Source organism: Dermacentor silvarum, chromosome 1 (genome assembly GCF_013339745.2).
Source record: "Dermacentor silvarum isolate Dsil-2018 chromosome 1, BIME_Dsil_1.4, whole genome shotgun sequence".
NCBI lineage: Eukaryota > Metazoa > Arthropoda > Arachnida > Ixodida > Ixodidae > Dermacentor > Dermacentor silvarum.
This window is the reverse complement of record NC_051154.1, coordinates 157,215,168-157,232,874: the sequence shown is the minus strand read 5'-3', so window position 1 is coordinate 157,232,874 and position 17,707 is coordinate 157,215,168. Positions and strand designations below refer to the sequence as shown.

Genomic DNA, 17,707 nt, shown 5'->3' with positions numbered 1-17,707 from the left:
AGAGGAACACGCTGTTTTCTGGACTCGTATTCGACTGAGTAGCCCAGTCTTATTAGGGTGTCCCTGCCCGTGCTGGTGAGCTTGAGTTGCTCTATCTGGCTCGTCTTGTGGGCCTCTGCTAGTTCCTCCCAAGTATTGTGGATGCCCAGGCTGAGTAGCTTCTCCGTCGACGTTGTCGGTGGAAACCTTAGTGCCAGCTTGTAGGTCTTTCGTATTAGTGTGTTCAATTTGTCTCTCTCGCTGTTCTTGAGACTCAGGTTCGGGGTGCCGTAATTGACTCTGCTGATTATCAGGGCTTGTATTAATCTGATTGTGTCCTGCTCTTTCAGGCCGTGCTTTTTGTTGGTCACTCTTTGCACCAAATGCGCGACTTGGGTAACTGTCACTTGCAGCTTTTTAATGGCGGCGAGACCGGCACCGTCCTTCTGGAAAGTGAGGCCCAGAATACGGAGTACGTCCACCTTGGGTATGTTGACTCCCTGTAGGGTCAACGTTGGGTCCGATGTCTCCTGTGGAGGCCGCCCTCTTGTCCTCCTTTTGAGGATCAGGAGCTCAGACTTTTCCGGCGCGCATGAAAGACCGCAGCGGTGTAGATAATGCTCGGTCCTGTCGATGGCTTCCTGCAGGTGCTTGTTGTTCGCCCACCGATCCCGTGCACTTCTATATGGTCAGGTCGTCTGCATACATTGCGTGACGGATACCCCTGATGTTCTCCAAGAGGCTCGGCAATCCCCTCATCGCTATATTGAACAGCAACGGGGAGATCACCGACCCCTGGGGGGTTCCTTTCTGCGGTATTTGGAACTTCTCGGTCCTGAGGTTCCCCAGGCCTATGGTCGCCGTTCTACCCGTCAGGAAGTCCCGGACGTAGTTGTATGTCTGCCGTCCGCAGTTGGTATGCTGTAGGCTGTTTAGCACTGCTTCGTGTGAGACATTGTCGAAGGCTCCCTTCACGTCGAGTGTCAGGATGGCACTCTTGTGGCGTGTACTGAGGCCGTCGATGACTTCTTTTAGCTGAAGTAGAATGTCCTGGGTGGAGAGGTTTGGTCGGAAACCGAACATAGTGTTCGGCAGGTGCCCCCCTTCTTCCAGGTAGGGCGAGAGTTGATTGTGGACCATGTGCTTGAAGAGTTTTCCCGCGCACGACGTGAGAGAGATCGGGCGCAGATTCTGTATCTTGACGGGCTTGCCGGGTTTCGGGATCATCACAACGTGGCACAACATCAAAGTAAACACGTTATTCAAAAAAGCATCATTCGCATAGCACAAGCATGATGTAAAATTTTTTATTCAGGTGTCGTTTTATACAAATTCACGAAAAGTTTAAAATTTCAAGAAACGAAGCTATTAAGTTAACAACTCTTACTCAAAAAAAAAGAAGACAACGATATCGCAGTTCTCAGTGTACAGGTCCTTGAAATCCTTTAAAACCCTTGAAATTAAAAAGTGCGTTTTCGAGGGCCTTGAAAGTCCTGAAATTTCTTTCCTTCCTTGAAAATCCTTGAACTTTGTGAGCAATGCTCTTTTGATATCGACATTGCCACCTCCTTTCTGTGGTAGATCGGCGTCGAACTCCCCACACATGGTTCCGTTTTGCAGAACTGCGCGGAAAAAATAAAAGGCTTCACCGCGTCAAACCGCGAACGGAGCGAGAGACCCGTGCGGTGCTTCGGTGCTGGCTCGGTTGGTAGTTTACGCTGCTTTCCTCACCCTATCGTTCGTTTCACTCCTCGCCCGTCGGTCTGCCTTGTGCCACTGAACTCTTGCGTGCGAGGTGAAGCTAGTGAAGCTAAAGAGAGCTATAGTAGACCAACTTTACCACTGATGCTCAGTTCCTTTGGGTGGAGGTTTGGTATAATATTATTTGTAATAATATAAGTGCAATAACATTACCGCATTTTCCATTCTATAAGTTGCACCTTTGTATATAAGACGCACCTGCCCCTCAAAAATGTCAGTTTAAAAAAAAAACAAAACAAAAAAAACGTGTATATGTTTTTTTAGTGTAGAGTTGGGGATTATTAAACTTTGTGCTTTTACTTTTCTTTAAACCTGCCTATTTTCAATAATTTTTACTTTAGGCTCTGAATTGAAATTTTTCCTACAACTGCTAGACCTTAACTTTCTCAAATGCTACAAATTTAATTCAAAATAGCCCTATAATTGTCTCAAAACCATTTAGGAATTTCACATGTATTTGAGGGAAATCGGAGTTGGTCCTTAGCTATAGCTCGAAGCCAATTTCGATTTGCAGAACACAATTGTACTTGGTAGCTTATTTTTTTGGTGAGTTACAGTTCTAAATTCATTAAGTTTTTATTGCGATAGCAATTATATGGACACTTCAACCGGATTATTAAGTTTTTATTGCGATAGCAATTATATGGACACTTCAACCGGATTATTAAGTTTTTATTGCGACAGCAATTATATGGACACTTAACCGGATTTCTGCCATCGGCGTCGCCGTCGCACTCGCTGTTGCCATGAGGTTCCGTATAGATAAAATCTTTGCTGCCCGCCGTATGCCCGAGCAGAAGCGTGCGGGGACGCACGCTATCACGGAGACCGAACGCACTTAATCTCCGACGCGCAAGCAAGGAAGCGGGGAAACCAGCGCCGGAGGGAGCGGGGGGGGGGGCGCACTTCTACTCTGCCAACAACCGCGCTCGTCGCTCGCCCGCACCGTTTCTTATCTCCACACGGCTCTGACCTTTCTATGCGCTGTGCATTCGCCGCTCAGTTTCCGTTGAAGTGATAGACCGCATGCACCTTCGCCCACTGCGGCATATGCGCTTGCTGCCAGCGTTTTGACAGTCGTCTGCAGTCATTCAGTGTGATCTATTCATGTTTGTTTGTGCGTGCTCACACCACGCTTGTTCATTCAGTTAGTAATAGTCGGGCCACATTTTCTACGCATGCTACACATGCAATGCTGCCCGGATCGGCAGTGCAGCGCTACAGGTGTGTTCCTTCGCACGCGCTGCCCACGGGAAGCGCTTCTCATCAACACCACCGTTTCACACGCGCCTTCTCGTGGTCATCGAGTCTCTCTTCATGTCGGTCTACTTACGCCGCAGCACACCTGCTTGCTTAATCAGCTCATGTTTACTACAATTCATATTGCTACCAAAGCCGCTCACCTTACTTCGTATGACATTGCTGTGTTGCTATCGCATTCATTGCTTCGCCCTTAGGGCGAAACTGTGACATTCTTTTTTTTCAAATTATGCAATTTTCAACCATTCTTAATAAAAATTGTTTGCCTAAATGTAAATAACAACAATTAAAAATGTTTTAAATGTAACAAACATCATCAAATTCAGTCCCGTGGTTGCCAAGAAAAACGATTTCACTATTCACATGCATAGAAGCTCCTGAGCTAAATCGTTTTCTTAGGTATTGTGTGCGTCAGTCATCTTTGTATTTCCCACCATAATTTTGGAATATTGGGTCTGATCTCAAAATTTCCCTTATAACAACATTCAAGCTTTTTAAGCTTTGTACAATATATGATGCACTTCTCTAGGAGTACCACTATTTGCTGCATTTTTACAAGGACTGCCAGTGTTCTTTTTACACTTCAACATAGGCTAGAATTCCGTGTTTTGTAAGTTTAGTGTGGTTTTGTGAAGCTGACGCATAACATTGCAGTGCACATATTTGTGCACATTCATATGAATCTACTTTCAGGCTTGAGTATCCAACCATTTAATGTGTACTGCTGGAACAGCAGGTTCGTCTGCAGTTTTAATGCGAAGCTTTCTTGTCTTCGACAAGCCTGCTTGTGTCAGGTGTCAGCTCCAGTCGAGTCTGCCACAAATTTTTTCCTATTTCGTATGTTAGCACCACCAGCTTGATCTGCGAAGCTCATTGGCAGCTACAGTTTGTGTGTTGCAAATTCTAGGCAGAAGCATTTATGCAGACTTTTCTGAAGTGTGTATGTAATATGTATGATGCATATATCTAGTCTGAAGTGCAATAAACATTTGAAACAGATCACTTTGTGGTTGTAGTACCAATTATTTTTGCCACTGCATTTACTGTAATCTTAAGGCCTGCAGTACAGTTCTCTAGAACCTCGGCAAAGTACAAGCACATTGCAAACATTGACATAGGTTTTATAGAGATTTGTCTTTTGGGTCTGTAAACCAACTGCAGAGAAATGTTCTAAAGAAATTGGTCTTTACAATCTTAAAAGGAACTCCGTAGAGATGTTCTATTGTAATTCATCTTTAGGATCTTAAAAGGAACTCGTAGGATTGTTCTTTAGAATTGTGTCTTTAAGATCTTAAAAGGAACTCCGTAGGAATGTTCTATAGAATTGTCTCTTCAGAGTTCCTAAAGAACACGGTGGCCAAATAACTGTTGGAACTCTATAGGAAAATTCTATAAGCAGTAAAAATAAACAATTCTATCGAACAAGTTCAGAAGACTTTCTAAAAATACACATTAAAAATTTTTGTAAGGGGCTGGAGGAGAAGATGACAAGGGAGAGAATAGAACAGCTGGTCCAGTGAACGGGTGTTGTCTCTGTTTTCTTCTTTGCAATGCACATATATATATATACACAGGGTGTTTCAGCGAACACTTCCAAAATTTATTTAAGGTTGCCTGTGGCAGGTACCCCAATTCTAGTTAATGGGCTGGTCTACTCGAAGCGGCAGACATTACTTCCACAAAAAATTGAAATGCATAATCGACTAATTAATAAAAAATTCACTAAGTTTTCAACTAATTACTGATGGCCCATATTGTAATCTACAAATTGTAGCCGTGGAGTTCTCAAGGCGATCCAGATCCACTTGGAACGAAATCCCGGGATGACACCGCTTTCGAGATATTAATTCCCGAACTTTGTGAAGAAATGTATTGACGTTCCAGTTAGTTTCTTGACAAAACGTCGCTTTATGCATTGAAGCACAAAATTAACTGGAACGCCAATGCATTTCTCCTCAAAGTTCGGGATTTAATATCCCGAAACTGGTGTCAATCCGAGAATTCGTTCCAAGTGGATCCGTCTTGCAAACTCCACAGCTACAATTTGTAGATGGCAATATGGGCCATCAGGTAATTAGTTAAAAACTTAATTAGTGAATTTTTATTAATTAGTCGATTATGCATTTCAATTTTTTGCGCAAGTAATGTCTGCCGCTTCAAGTAGACTGGCTCATTAACTAGAATTGGGCTATCTGCCACAGGTAAACTTTAAAGACTTTTGAAAGTGTTCGCTGAAACACCCTGTATATATATATATATATATATATATATATATATATACACACACACCGGGCGTTCAAAATTAAGCTTCACGGAAGTTTTACAAATCGCCTGCAGCAGGTAGCATAATTCTTATCGCTGAGCTGCGTTATTCGAAGAGGCGGACATTATGAGCACGAGAAATTGAAATGCATATTCAACTAATTAACAAAAATTGACTAATGAACTTCTTAGTTAATTACTTTATGACACATATTGCGATTTACGAATTGTAGCCGGTGAGTTTGCAAGACGCATCCACTTGAAATGAATTTCCAGGATGACACCAGTTCCGAGATATTTCCCAAAGTGTGGGACGAAATACATGGGCGTTCCAGTTACTTATGAGCTTCAATGTATGAAACCGCATTTTGGTAAAAAAGTAAGTGGAACAACACTGAATTTTTACAGCGAGTTTGATGGTGCATATCTCCAAACTGGTGTCATTCTGGAAATTCATTCCAAGTGAATGCCTCTTGCAAACTCACAGGCTACAATTAGTAAATTTCAATATGTGTCGTAAAGTAATTAACTAAGAAGTTAATTAGTGAATTTGTGTTAATTAGTTGAATATGTGTTTCGATTTCGCGTGGTACTAATGTCCGCCTCATCGAATAACCCAGCTCAACGATACAAATTATGCTACCTGCCACAGGCGATCTTTAAAAATTCCTTAAAGCTTTAAAATGAACACCCTGTATATATACAGGGTGTTCTAGCTATCACGCAGCACGATATAAAAAAAGAGGAACGGCGTTACGCGAAGCAAACGTAGTGTGTATTGTTTCCAGTACAGTGGAGTAGCCGCCAGTAATTTTTTTGTTACTGAGATTTAATTAGGTAATCGTAATTAATTATCTAACTCGAGAAGTACTGGGCTAATTATCAAAGTATCAATGAGAAAATTGTAGAGCAACATGAAAAACTCCTAATACAGCTTTCTGTTGCTCGATACGTGCTACATAAAAGTGTTTTTCCGAGCGTGAAAGAAGCCCGCGAATACACGTAAAGTGCCTCGAGTAGCCCGTCGCGCGATTCTGCATGTATTCGCAGGCTTCTTTCATACTCTTAAAAACATTTATGTAGCACGTATTGAGCAACAGAAAGCTGTATCGGGAGTTTTTTATGTTGCTCTACAATTTTCTCATTGGCACTTTGATAATTATAGGACAGTACTTCTCGAGTTAGATAACCAATTACAATTACCTAATTAAATATCAGTAACGAAAAAATTACTGGCGGCCACTCCACTGCACTGGAAACAATACGCACTAGGTTTGCTTCGCGTAACGCTGTTCTTTTTTTTTAAGTCGTGATGCGTGATAGCTGGGACACCATGTATATAAGAGATGCGTTGAATCACAGGATCCGGTATCAAACAGGTCAAAGAATAGAAGCATGTAGGAAAAATACTAATATATTGTTGACGTTTCGGCCCAAGACCGAACATCACTTCGGCCACATCAATCGATTAAATGTGATTAAATGAGTAATCCGAAAAATTGGAGAGTTAGAATTGCCCCGCACAAGGCACTACTGGTAATGAACTCACCTCCAGCACTTGTCAAATGCGTGTCGTAGTGCTACAGTTGACATGGTGAGGGGGTTATGAGCCCTTCCTTAAAAAATCGAGGTGGGGCCGGGCATCCCCGCCCTCCCCCCTGACTTTAAGCACTAGCGGTAGAGTGACCTAGAATATTCTAGGTCACTCTACTAGCGGTAGGGAAAGAGTAAGCGGGGTCATCAGCGCGGCAGCAAGGAGGGAGCCTTCTCTTCTCCCTCTTTTACTCAGAGACACGTGCTCCCTTACTGCTATGTTAGGAGTCCGTACTGGTACGAGTCACATTTCAGTGCCAATAGATGTGGAAACCGTCCAGTGTCATTAAAACTCGTGCCTTTCATCGCACAGAGTGGGCTTTACTCATGCTCCAAAAGAGGGCAGCACAAGTCTCTTCCGGCCTGATATAAACAAGCAATTTGGTGGGCACCAACTCGCACAGCGTGCGGCACCAAGGCGTAAGTTTTTCAAATTTTCACAATATTTCTTGTATATATGGAATGCTGCGGGTAAAATTTATGACACTGTCCTTTGTGAATCACTTAAGTTTAAATGCAGGATGAAGGTCAAATCTAGGAAATGGGACGTTAGTATGCTTGCACATTTTCTCTACATTGCTGTCTGCAATGGGTGGGTCGAATACCGTCGCGATGCAACAGCTTCGCACGTACAACAAAAAGAGGTGCAGTCTCTCCTGTCTTTCAAGTAGGATGTAGCCAAAACATTAACCAGATCTAACCCAAATTGAGATGGTAGCAGGGAATAAAGGTATGAAAGTAGACCAGAAGCTCCAAAGACTGGACCAGCCGAGCTGCCTGACGGCGACACGAGAAAATGGTTTTGACTACTTCCCAAAATTTTGTAAAATTGAAAATGCAGTGCAATGCAGGAACAAAAATTGCAAAGCAAAGTCGAGAGTTTGGTGCATGAAATGCAATGTTTTCTTGTGCCTGCAAGGGTAAAATTGTTTTTTATTTTTACCATGCCCACAACTCGTGTCCACATTTGTGGACACTCATTTGTACCGTTTGAAAATGAAAACTATTTCACGATTTTCTTCTCTGCACTTCCGAAACCATTTCAAATGAAATGCTTTCATTTTCATGTTTTCACTTAACCCCTTCACTTTGAAGAGGTTAAGTGCGATTTGTACCTCCCTTTTTTTGTCTCCTTACAGCTTACTGTGAAGCATAAGGCGGAAGAATTCTAGAATGATTGACAGTTTCTTCAGTCCAGGGGCCAAGTAGACTCTCCAAGTTTCCATTCAAACCAGTCGTACGGAGACAATTTCCAGCCCCTTCTTTGTTACAACTAAATGAGAATTTTTTAAAATCTTTATTTCTTTCTTGCACACGTACACAAAAAAAGGGACAGAAGCAAAAGGTGCTTTATGCGCCTGACGAAGGCTTCTGCACTTCTGGTTCGCAACAGATGCAGATGTATTACACAAAAGACATTTGGCGCATTATAGAATTATGCGAATACTGAATGCATGCAGAATGCCAAATACGAAAACGAGAGATCGAGCACCACGCTGTTGATAGACTGAAAATGGAGGCACTTCCTTAGTAGTGGGTTCATTGGACATAGGAAACTTTGGAGAAATGCAAGTTGACAACTTCTCTAAGAGGCACTTGTTGGAGTCCCATTCGCCCGGGGGGATGATGCATCTCTGCGGTGGCAATACGGTGTGTCGCTAGATTGCTTCAATGTTAGTCGCATTAACATTGACATTCATCATGAGATGGGTTCTGCCGGAAGTTTTTTCATTTGGCTCTTGCTGCATCAACAAACCTGGATGCTTCACTTGCATGATGGTTAAGCATGGTGGTGCGCCCACATGAAAACACCTTTTTTCATATCAGGTACTAAACTTGTTTAGGATTACTAACTTTGCCCCCTGCAGTTTACTTTAAATCTGAATTTTCCTGGAAGGTCACCCTTTATGCTCTTATTCATTCAATACACTGGACGAAGTGCAGTGGTGCAGGTAGACACATGCCAGCATCAGGTGGCACTGCTGTATGGAACAGGTTCTGTGCATTCTCTATACTACTGGATAGAAAATTTTAGCAGACAAGGAGATTCACTAAATCATTTACTGCTGCTGACGCAATAATGTTTTGGTTTGTATTCATGGTGAGGCCTGTTACCTGTTCATTTGTGCAGTAGGCAATTGAACACGTTTTGCGAAAGCACTTTGAAGAGGGCGGTGCTGTCCACCACCATCCCTTCATGGGACGGGCGACCCTTCTTAGAGCCTCGCTTACCCTTTGTTCAACGCTGCTGCACTGTCAGCTACAGCAGAGTCTGGATTTTCACACGAAGTATTATTGAGGCAATAAAGCTTTGGTTTGTGGTAATCAATTCATGACAAGGCAAGGCGAAAAAAATTTGAATATGGGGTCTTACGTGCCAACACCACCATATGAATGAGGCACGCCATAGTGGGGAGTCCGGATTAATTTGGACCACCTGGGGTTCTTTAATGTGCACCTAAATCTAAGGACACGGGTGTTTTCTGTATTTTCCCCCCATCGAAATGCAGCCACCAAAGCCGGGATTTGATCCTGCGACCTCGTTCTGAGCCACCCAACACGCCAAGGCTAGGTAAATATCCGTACTTAGGCAAGGATATTTACCTGTCTATGTGTGCAGTACGTACTTGAGAACTTGCATTCCGCAAAAGTGCTTTGAAAGGTGTGGTGCACTCCACTGGTGTCCCATCATGGTATCTACGACCCCTTTAAGCGCGTTGCCAACCTTTTCAACGCCTACACACTATCAGCTAGCTACAGCAAAGTGTGATACCGGGCTAGTGGTAATCCATATGCACAGTGCAACAGCAGACAAAGGACGGAAAGTGACAACGGAGTTTCAGAAAAATTTGTCCTGTTATACATTCAATCTCGTGATGCAGGCTCTACAACTGCAAAACTTGTGGAGGTACCTGTATCGCGAGAATATAGGTGAAATCATTACTGTCTGTAACAAAATGGTGGTAACACCAACAAGCCCCCCCCCCCGCCCGCCCCTTTATTCCCTGTCCTCAAAATTGTGATATGCTATCTAAACAAAAATTTATACCTCCATTCCACCCTGTGAAAGTGGATGTACAGTGAAGCTGTTGCTGACGTTACACAAGCACCACCACCACAAGCCATTGCACCGTCGAGATCAATGTAGCGTCCACGACCTTGTTCGCGCCCTTTTCCTTAGTGCTTTGGCGCTGCGGTGCACGTTCGTGGCGTCCAATATCTTGTGTGTAACCCGCGTTCATGACGTGAACGTTACTGTAATTTTTTAACAGCCTTGCCCTGATGTCGATTACGGTCCCAGCACACTCTGCTCAACTGATGCAACGGACAGAGTGCCCGCTCATCAAGGACAGATACATTGTGTGCATACGTTCGTCCCACGTGCAGGCAGGTGTGCCGGAATGCAGCATATATCCTCATTCTAGTAGACCCTCCGCCTGGTGCAAGTGCGTAATTGAACTGATTCAATTTCTCAAAGTGCGTCACAAAATTTGTAAAGTACGACTTGCACACAACCTGCAGACATAATAGCATTGCATTGTAATTTGAAAAACAGCACATACGAGAAAACATAATTCTGATACGTGGAAACTCAAAATTACACTAGCTTCTGGAGACGAAAATTGTTCTTCATCCACGCGATGGTGCACAGCTGCAGCGAAAAAAAATTGGCACAAGTGACCGATCACCCGATCAAATTAATTGCGGCACGCGACGCTGTTGTTCCCTAGCACGCCGAAAACGAGAATGCCAGGCACCCCCTCTTTGAAATATGATTCATGAGGCACTTTAGAAACCAGTGTGCACGGGAACAAGAGCGCCATGTACCGCAATTTCCCTGCTCCGGTCATCGGCCACATGTGCTAATCTTTTTCTGCAGCAGCTGTACACGAACAAACACTGTTGGAAAAAAAAAATAAAGCCTTTCGAGCAACTTCCTGAAATGACAAACCCATATATGCCTATGAAAGGGAAGATAGCATTGATCAACTTGGCGGACAGCTAACTTTACCCCATTCTGCAGGCTTCTGCAGAATTCATTTAGGTAAATCTGCTTGTAGTATGCAAAACATGCTACTCTGGTACACACCAGCATCACCATCTATTGTGGCACAAATAGATGTTCATCTCTGACTGCATGACGGAGTGTGTTGTTACACCATCTTTAGTTGTATGTGCTTGCTTTCTTGGTAAGCAACATGATTATGATAATTCTTTCATGCTGTGTTATGTCTCCTATTTACTGAGAACACTACCTATTATATTTAGAGCATTAGTGGTGATGCGAATGGACCAGACCACTGCAGGCCTATTTCAGTTACAAAACATATTATAACTTTGTGCCATTGGGCAACTTAAAGAAAGCCCATCACCACTGAGCCTGCACTACTGCAGGCAGGAAAGTGGGACTGTCCAATTTAGCTACCATAAGAAGCTCAGTGGAAGTGCTGGACATGTTAGAACTAATGTTCAGTGAGTTCTCAGTAGTCCAAATGATAACAGCACGAAACATTGACACAACAACTTCAAGCTATATTCAGAAGAGTGCACATAGCTACATGTAGCTTTGCAGCTTCGTGCTACATTCACATGGACACCAACTTGAAGTGCATCCCAGTGCAAAGGCGTCAACAAGAATGGGAGCAGCATATATTACAGGCATAAATCTCTCATAGTTACAGAAACATTACATAATATAAGAGTTCAAAACAGCACATGAAATCTCAATACAACTTCTACATCACAGCTCTTCAAAGGAATTTGTACAATCCACTTTATGCTATCACACCAGTTTAGTAAAACAGCTTAAAAACAGAGGCATTCACAAGCTTGAAAAAATAGGTAATGTTGCAGTAAACAGTACAAGCATGTCGGGTGTTGTGCTGTGTGTGCATGGCAGCCGGTTAAGACAGCCTGCTACGACAAGCAGATTTCCTCCCACATTGTAATGAAGTCATCTACTTGAAGGCCAACTGGAACAAAATCTTCGACAATGTAAAAAGCCAAATCTCAGATTGTGCAGGCATAAAGCAGCGTCTGTGCAAAATATTACATTGGAATTATAAGTGAATGAGTTATGAAATTCTAGCAAGAATGAACTTTTTTGACAGGAAAACTGAAAAATGCCACTGTTAGTGCTTGCAGAAAAACCAGCAAGGCGACATGTTGGGATTGACATCATATATCCTCTAACCACCAGGTGCATGCATCATCTGCTCAGGGCTATTTAAAGACTGCTTCAATATGTAGTCCTCATTTATAAAAAAATTAGTTAAGGTAGAACGTTGTTGCAATTGGCGTTTATTGAGAAGTTAATCATAGTGAGCCAGCACACAGACTCACACAAATAGCAAATTGGCTCACACAAATAGCAGATCACAATTAAATTGCACAGTGTGAATATAGCAGCTTGCCAACAGCAGATTTTGGAAAGGTTATCATCTTGGTTGCACTAAACACAAAGTAATTGGAGTTATGAAAATTAAATATCTCTGTGTGCACCCAAAAAAAAGAGAACAGAAGCATCAGGAGAAAAACAGTGTTCATTTATTGCTTGTATTTTGCACAACTTTTTGTGAACAGCTATAATGCCCTCTCTGCCCTGCAATATAGTTTATTAGCGAACAAAACTTAAAACTTTCTTACAAAATAATTCAAGTTAGAACAGCAAAGAAAAACATGAACATGTCAGACGATATTGTTGTTATCTACTTTACAAAGGCTTTTAAAGCAGCTGTGCTCATTTCGAAGAAGCCTAGCTAATCAGTTTGCTTGCAAACTATAGTTCCTTGACAGAAGACACTAATGCTTCTCTAGAATATGACAGTGTCATTATACATAGTGTAAAGAACATGACAAATGGCCAATAAGAAAGTTAATGAAGGAGAACGGAGAAAACAGTTTATGGCACCCAATACTACAGCATCACATCGAGCTGTGATCAGTAGTGTGAAAGACTGAATGCAGCTGGCTCATGTAGGCACGACGTTCCTCCAGTAGTTTTGACAAATCATCACCCTGTGTTTGTTCAGCAGACTCCCCTTTTGATGGTTGATCATGGATATCTTGTAATGTTGCACAGCTGGCAACTGAAATAATCTTTCCTGGGAACAATTTTACTTCAAGTGATGTACTGCTCATGAAAAGAGATTCTTCTGGCACAGTCGTCAAATTAACATGTCCAGATTTTATCACCTTGTCATTTAGTTGACTCATGACAACAATGCATGGACGGCCAATGCAGTTTGGCACCGAGATGGTGAACTGCGATGTCTCTCGTTTCTTTGCCTTTTGAGGTTTTCGCTCCATTACAGCAGTTTTGTTGCTAGCAGATGAGTGTAGGCATTTGCAAGCTCGTACTGGTTGTTTTCTCCGAACACTGGATGATTTTACTCCTTTACTTTCAGGTTGCCTGTTGCTGTCAACAAGCTTTAAATTATCGCTGCAACTGTTCGCTTCACCCTGCACTTCAGCCTTCTCTTGCTCACAAACAATATCAGCGAAGGAAAAAACTTCCTCAGAATCAATATCATTATCTTGCCAAACAAGACGGCAAACTTTTTTGTCCTCTACCGGGACATTATTATCCACAGCAATGCTTGCAGAATCATTAGAATTATTAAAATGAGTGTCAGGTCTTGCTCCATGGGACTGAGTACTTGAATTCGTGACAGCGTGGTCAATAACTTGTGAGCAGCTATTTTTCTCCAAGGCAGAGCAGCTGTGATGTGCTCGTGAGTTTTCATTACCTACAGTCATCCCTGCAGAAACATTTGGCATAATACAAGCATCCAACACTGATTCATCGAAATGGCACTTTGAGTCATTGACAGCGCCATGAAAATGATCTGTTTCATTTTTTTCTGATGTGCTGCAAGTGACAAGAGTTTCGAAGTTTCTGACTGGTTCACCTGAATTAAGAGTGGTGCATCCCTTACGAACATCTAGATCTGTTTTAACAAACTGGTGCCCTGAGTTGTCGGTGGCACTGTCAAGATGAAGGGACCAATCACCTTTTTTGGATCTGTAGTTACAGTCAAGAGCTGGTAAGTTCTCTTCTTCTATGGCAACTTGCGTAGGATTATGTGAGGCAGTTAAAAGGCAAGCTTCTTTTTCAAGAGAGTCTTGCTCTAAGCTGGCAGAGTCATCAATATACAGTGACCTTCCTTCTTTTCCCGAGAGATGGTAGTTCCCAAGAGATTCATTCTCTGCATCCATGAAAACACCTGTAGAGTCCTGGGTGCTAGTAGAAGTGTGAGGTTCTACTGCATCAAATTCATGCCTTGAGTTATTGACAGTGCAGTGAACTGGTGACCCATTTGGTTTTGGTGCACTGTAACTGTCAGAAGATTGGAAGATGGTGCTCTGCTCAGTAACCATTGTTTGCACTGCACTGGGCTGCATATGCATTGCATCCTTTTCCACACTGCACACTATATCTTTGTTCACTTGTTCCACCAATGATGGAAATGTTTCTTTAGCTTTTGTTGGCAGCATCATATTACTTGTCACGTCTATGTTAGCCCCTGCTACTGCATTCACACTTGCAGGCACCTTTACTGAAGCTTTTGCGGCAACGCTTGTTGAGCTAGAAGTCTGGCAGTGTGTTGCAGGCCCTCCAAGATGACTGAAAGATGCTGTTTTGCACATTGGTGAAGAGTTGCTGTTGCAATGCACTCCACTGGCTTTGAAACCCTTGTAGGTGTATGCATTTTCAGTAGAAACAGTCGGTTTGACTGACTCTGTGGTTACCTTTGGCAACAAGCGACGCAAGGCTCTTGGCTGGAAAGCAGAAGTGCGTTGGCCTATCTGTGATGTCTGATTAGGCAATCGAGTATCTGGAACAAAGTTGGTACATGACGAAGGTTGGAATGATGGCACAGACGGCAGTATTCCTGAGATTGGGCGAAGGGATGGACGCAATTCCACATTTCCAGCTGCCAGTTGTGGTGGAGCTGTTTGCAAAAAAGGTGGTCTTACAAGGTTTGCCACAGGCCAATCGGTGCTGGAAGCCAAGCGCTGGGGTGTAACTGATGTGAGTGGTGATGGCAAAAGTGTGGTAATCACCTGAAAAGTGACTGTATCATCACCATTTTCTTGACGTGACACGAGTGACGGGCTTATTGGATTCACCACAACAAGGTAAGTAGAGCTGAAAGCACTATACTGCCTCACAAGTCCTTGACTGTTCAGAGTTTCCACAGCAGTATGAGAAGAGCTGGCATTATTTGAAGCAACAGCACCATTCATTTGAAGCATACTAGGATTCATCTCAAGGTAGTGGTGGATGAGTACGTAACAGGAAAGAAGAAAAAGAAAACCCACTCAACAGTCTTGCAAAGAAGATTATGTAGTTGCTTTGGTCGTCTTCTTGCGTCCGGGCTGTCTTTCCTTGTGAAGGACACAGACGCCTGGGTGGTATTAGATCAACTCAGCAGCTTCGCTATGCAGAAATGTGCTCTACAATGGTGCAATGGAAGTAGATGCTGGAAGTGGACACAAATGAGTTGCAGATTCTGATAACTTCATCTGCACACCTACAGGGAAAAGAGAAAAAGAGAAAAGGCAAAGAAAAAGTCCCTGTTGTAAGTATGCCCCCATTCAGGAGAAATAAAAGAGCATTGCTGCTTAGATAATCGAGGCCACTTTTCCTCCTTTGTTTGGCTTGAAGCACTCAAAAGAGCCAGCAAGATAAAAGTGCGATTACATTAGATTTCACAGCTGATATACCTTCTAAATGAACTCTACTCTCAATAAAATTGGGAGCATGACACAGAGATTAAAAAAGAAAGAGAAAAGAAAAAAAAAATCCCGGTGTCTGTTTTTATGGAAGCTGTAAGAATTGTACAGACTTTCTCGTGGCAGTAGCCTCCCATTGGTAGCCTAAGACCGCATCAACTTTCGATAGAAGAGAAACGTGTAGCGAAATAAAATTCGGTGGCAGTTCGCAGAAATTCCCTAGGTTTGCGTTCACGGAACCTGATCTGACAGCGGAGCCCGCGAGCGAAGTTGGAATTTGCGCATATAGCACTAAGTGTAAATAACGTGTCATTATTTAGTATACTTTAATTGGCGGTGCCTCCAGGGGCACCAACGGGGCAGCGGGAACATCAAGGTTGGAACCCAGACTGGTCGGTGATTTGGTGCTCACTGAGGCCTCCGCGTGTCAGGTGTGTATCGCGGACAAGCCCATCTTGCATGTGAACACCCCCGGATTGCTCCCGCCCCAACCCGAGGACCACCCCTTAAATCCCCTCGCTGCTCCTTAGGTGCCCTTCAGATCCTGCACCGCCCGCTTTATTACCCCGTGTCGCAGAAAATCCGGCTTCGGTGTCGGCGTCCGTGGCGAAGAAAATCATCCTGAACCCCCCCGACCGCGCAGGCCTTCCGCGTAGTGCAAGGTGTTAGTGAACAAAAATTGAATTTCTCACAGTGAAATCCGCGAGAAAAATGGTAAAGTACGACTCCACCGCAACCTACAGACATGATGGCGTCGGACTGTTATTTGAATGTACGAGAAAACATAATTCTGTTACGAGGAAACTTAAACACAAACCCCCTTTGCCAGCATTTCTACCTTAGCAACAGTGGCGCGCTCGGGTATGCTACTTGCGAATATCTTATCCAGATGGCGCTCGCATCCTGGGCAGATTAGGGAGCCTACAGGTCAGGGAGCCTACATGCAAAAAAGCGCTTGCATGTAGGCTCCCTACGGCAGGTCAAATTGGGACTTGGCCTGCCTAATACGTTTCGGACACGCGCGCGCGTCGAGGCAATAGCAAATAATAAAATAATAAAAAAAAGGTCCTAGGGCCTTCACATTTGAATATAAGACGACTTTATTGGCCCTGGGAAAAACGTCTTCCCAGCAATGCATTTCTGTTAAAAGTCAAGCCGACTTTAAGGGGATCGGTGTAAGCTTGTTCTTTGTAAGCTGGCTTTCCCATGTTCTGTGTTGCAGTGAAACCGACTCAAAGAAAATACGATGCGAACGGGTTCCGATAACGCTATCGCGTTCCACTCTTGACGCGACTTTTTGATCGCGATCAAGCCCGATCCGGATCGAAATTTTCGACTGCGATTGGCTTTCTCGTGCAGCTTGCGCAAAGGAGCCAATCACGACCGAGAAATTCGATCCGGATCTGGCTTGATCGCGATCAAAATTGCGCCGTGTGACACCCGTATTAGGTGGTCTCATGAGGGCCCCGGTTCCCTGTATTATTTTTGCATGGTAAATGATCTCTTATATGACCATATCACACAAGGGACAAAGTAGGTTGGTTGGACAGCTGACGGTACTATGGAGGATGGAAGGTTTATTTCCTTCCTCCATGTGCCCACCGCTGTCCGGCTGCCGGCGGAACAGCCATAAAATCTATTGCAAAAAATTAAAATAAATAATAAATGTCAAATTTGTTGTTAAATTCTTTGTCTGGCAAAATGTTACGCGTTCGCGAAGACGTTTTTCAAATAACGGCCACGTCTCGCGCTTATTTTAACAAGAACCCACGCGATATATGACCGAGGTAATCGTATAAGGCCTTTCATTTTAGCGTCGCCATTGTCACTTAATCCGAATGAAGTACGTACCTTTTAAAGCAAGTTAGTCGCTCACCTTGCACGATCCAGTCCACCGCACCAAGCCAGTGAAGTCGTATCAAGCTTTGTATGAAGCGCCGTTGGATGACGCCGTTCAGTGAGGTTACTCCACAAGAAGGTTTAATCCCGCTGTCTGCAATGAAGAGTTAGGACGGTTGCGTAGAAGCACGCATCATCGCAACCACATGTCTTTACCGCCGCACTGTGCCGCAATCACGGCAACATCCGAAGTAAGCATGTTGAGCAGACTTAC

At 43.5% G+C, this 17,707-nt stretch overlaps 1 protein-coding gene across 1 annotated transcript in view; it reads right to left on the bottom strand.

Annotated features, from left to right (window-relative positions):
* LOC119431941 (uncharacterized) overlaps positions 1 to 17,707 on the bottom strand; it is a 117,954-nt gene that overhangs the window by 100,118 nt on the left and 129 nt on the right. The window contains exon 2 of the mRNA XM_049656697.1: positions 17,471 to 17,587. The gene's annotated coding sequence lies outside the window, so the exon portion shown is untranslated. The remainder of the gene's footprint in view (positions 1 to 17,470; positions 17,588 to 17,707) is intronic.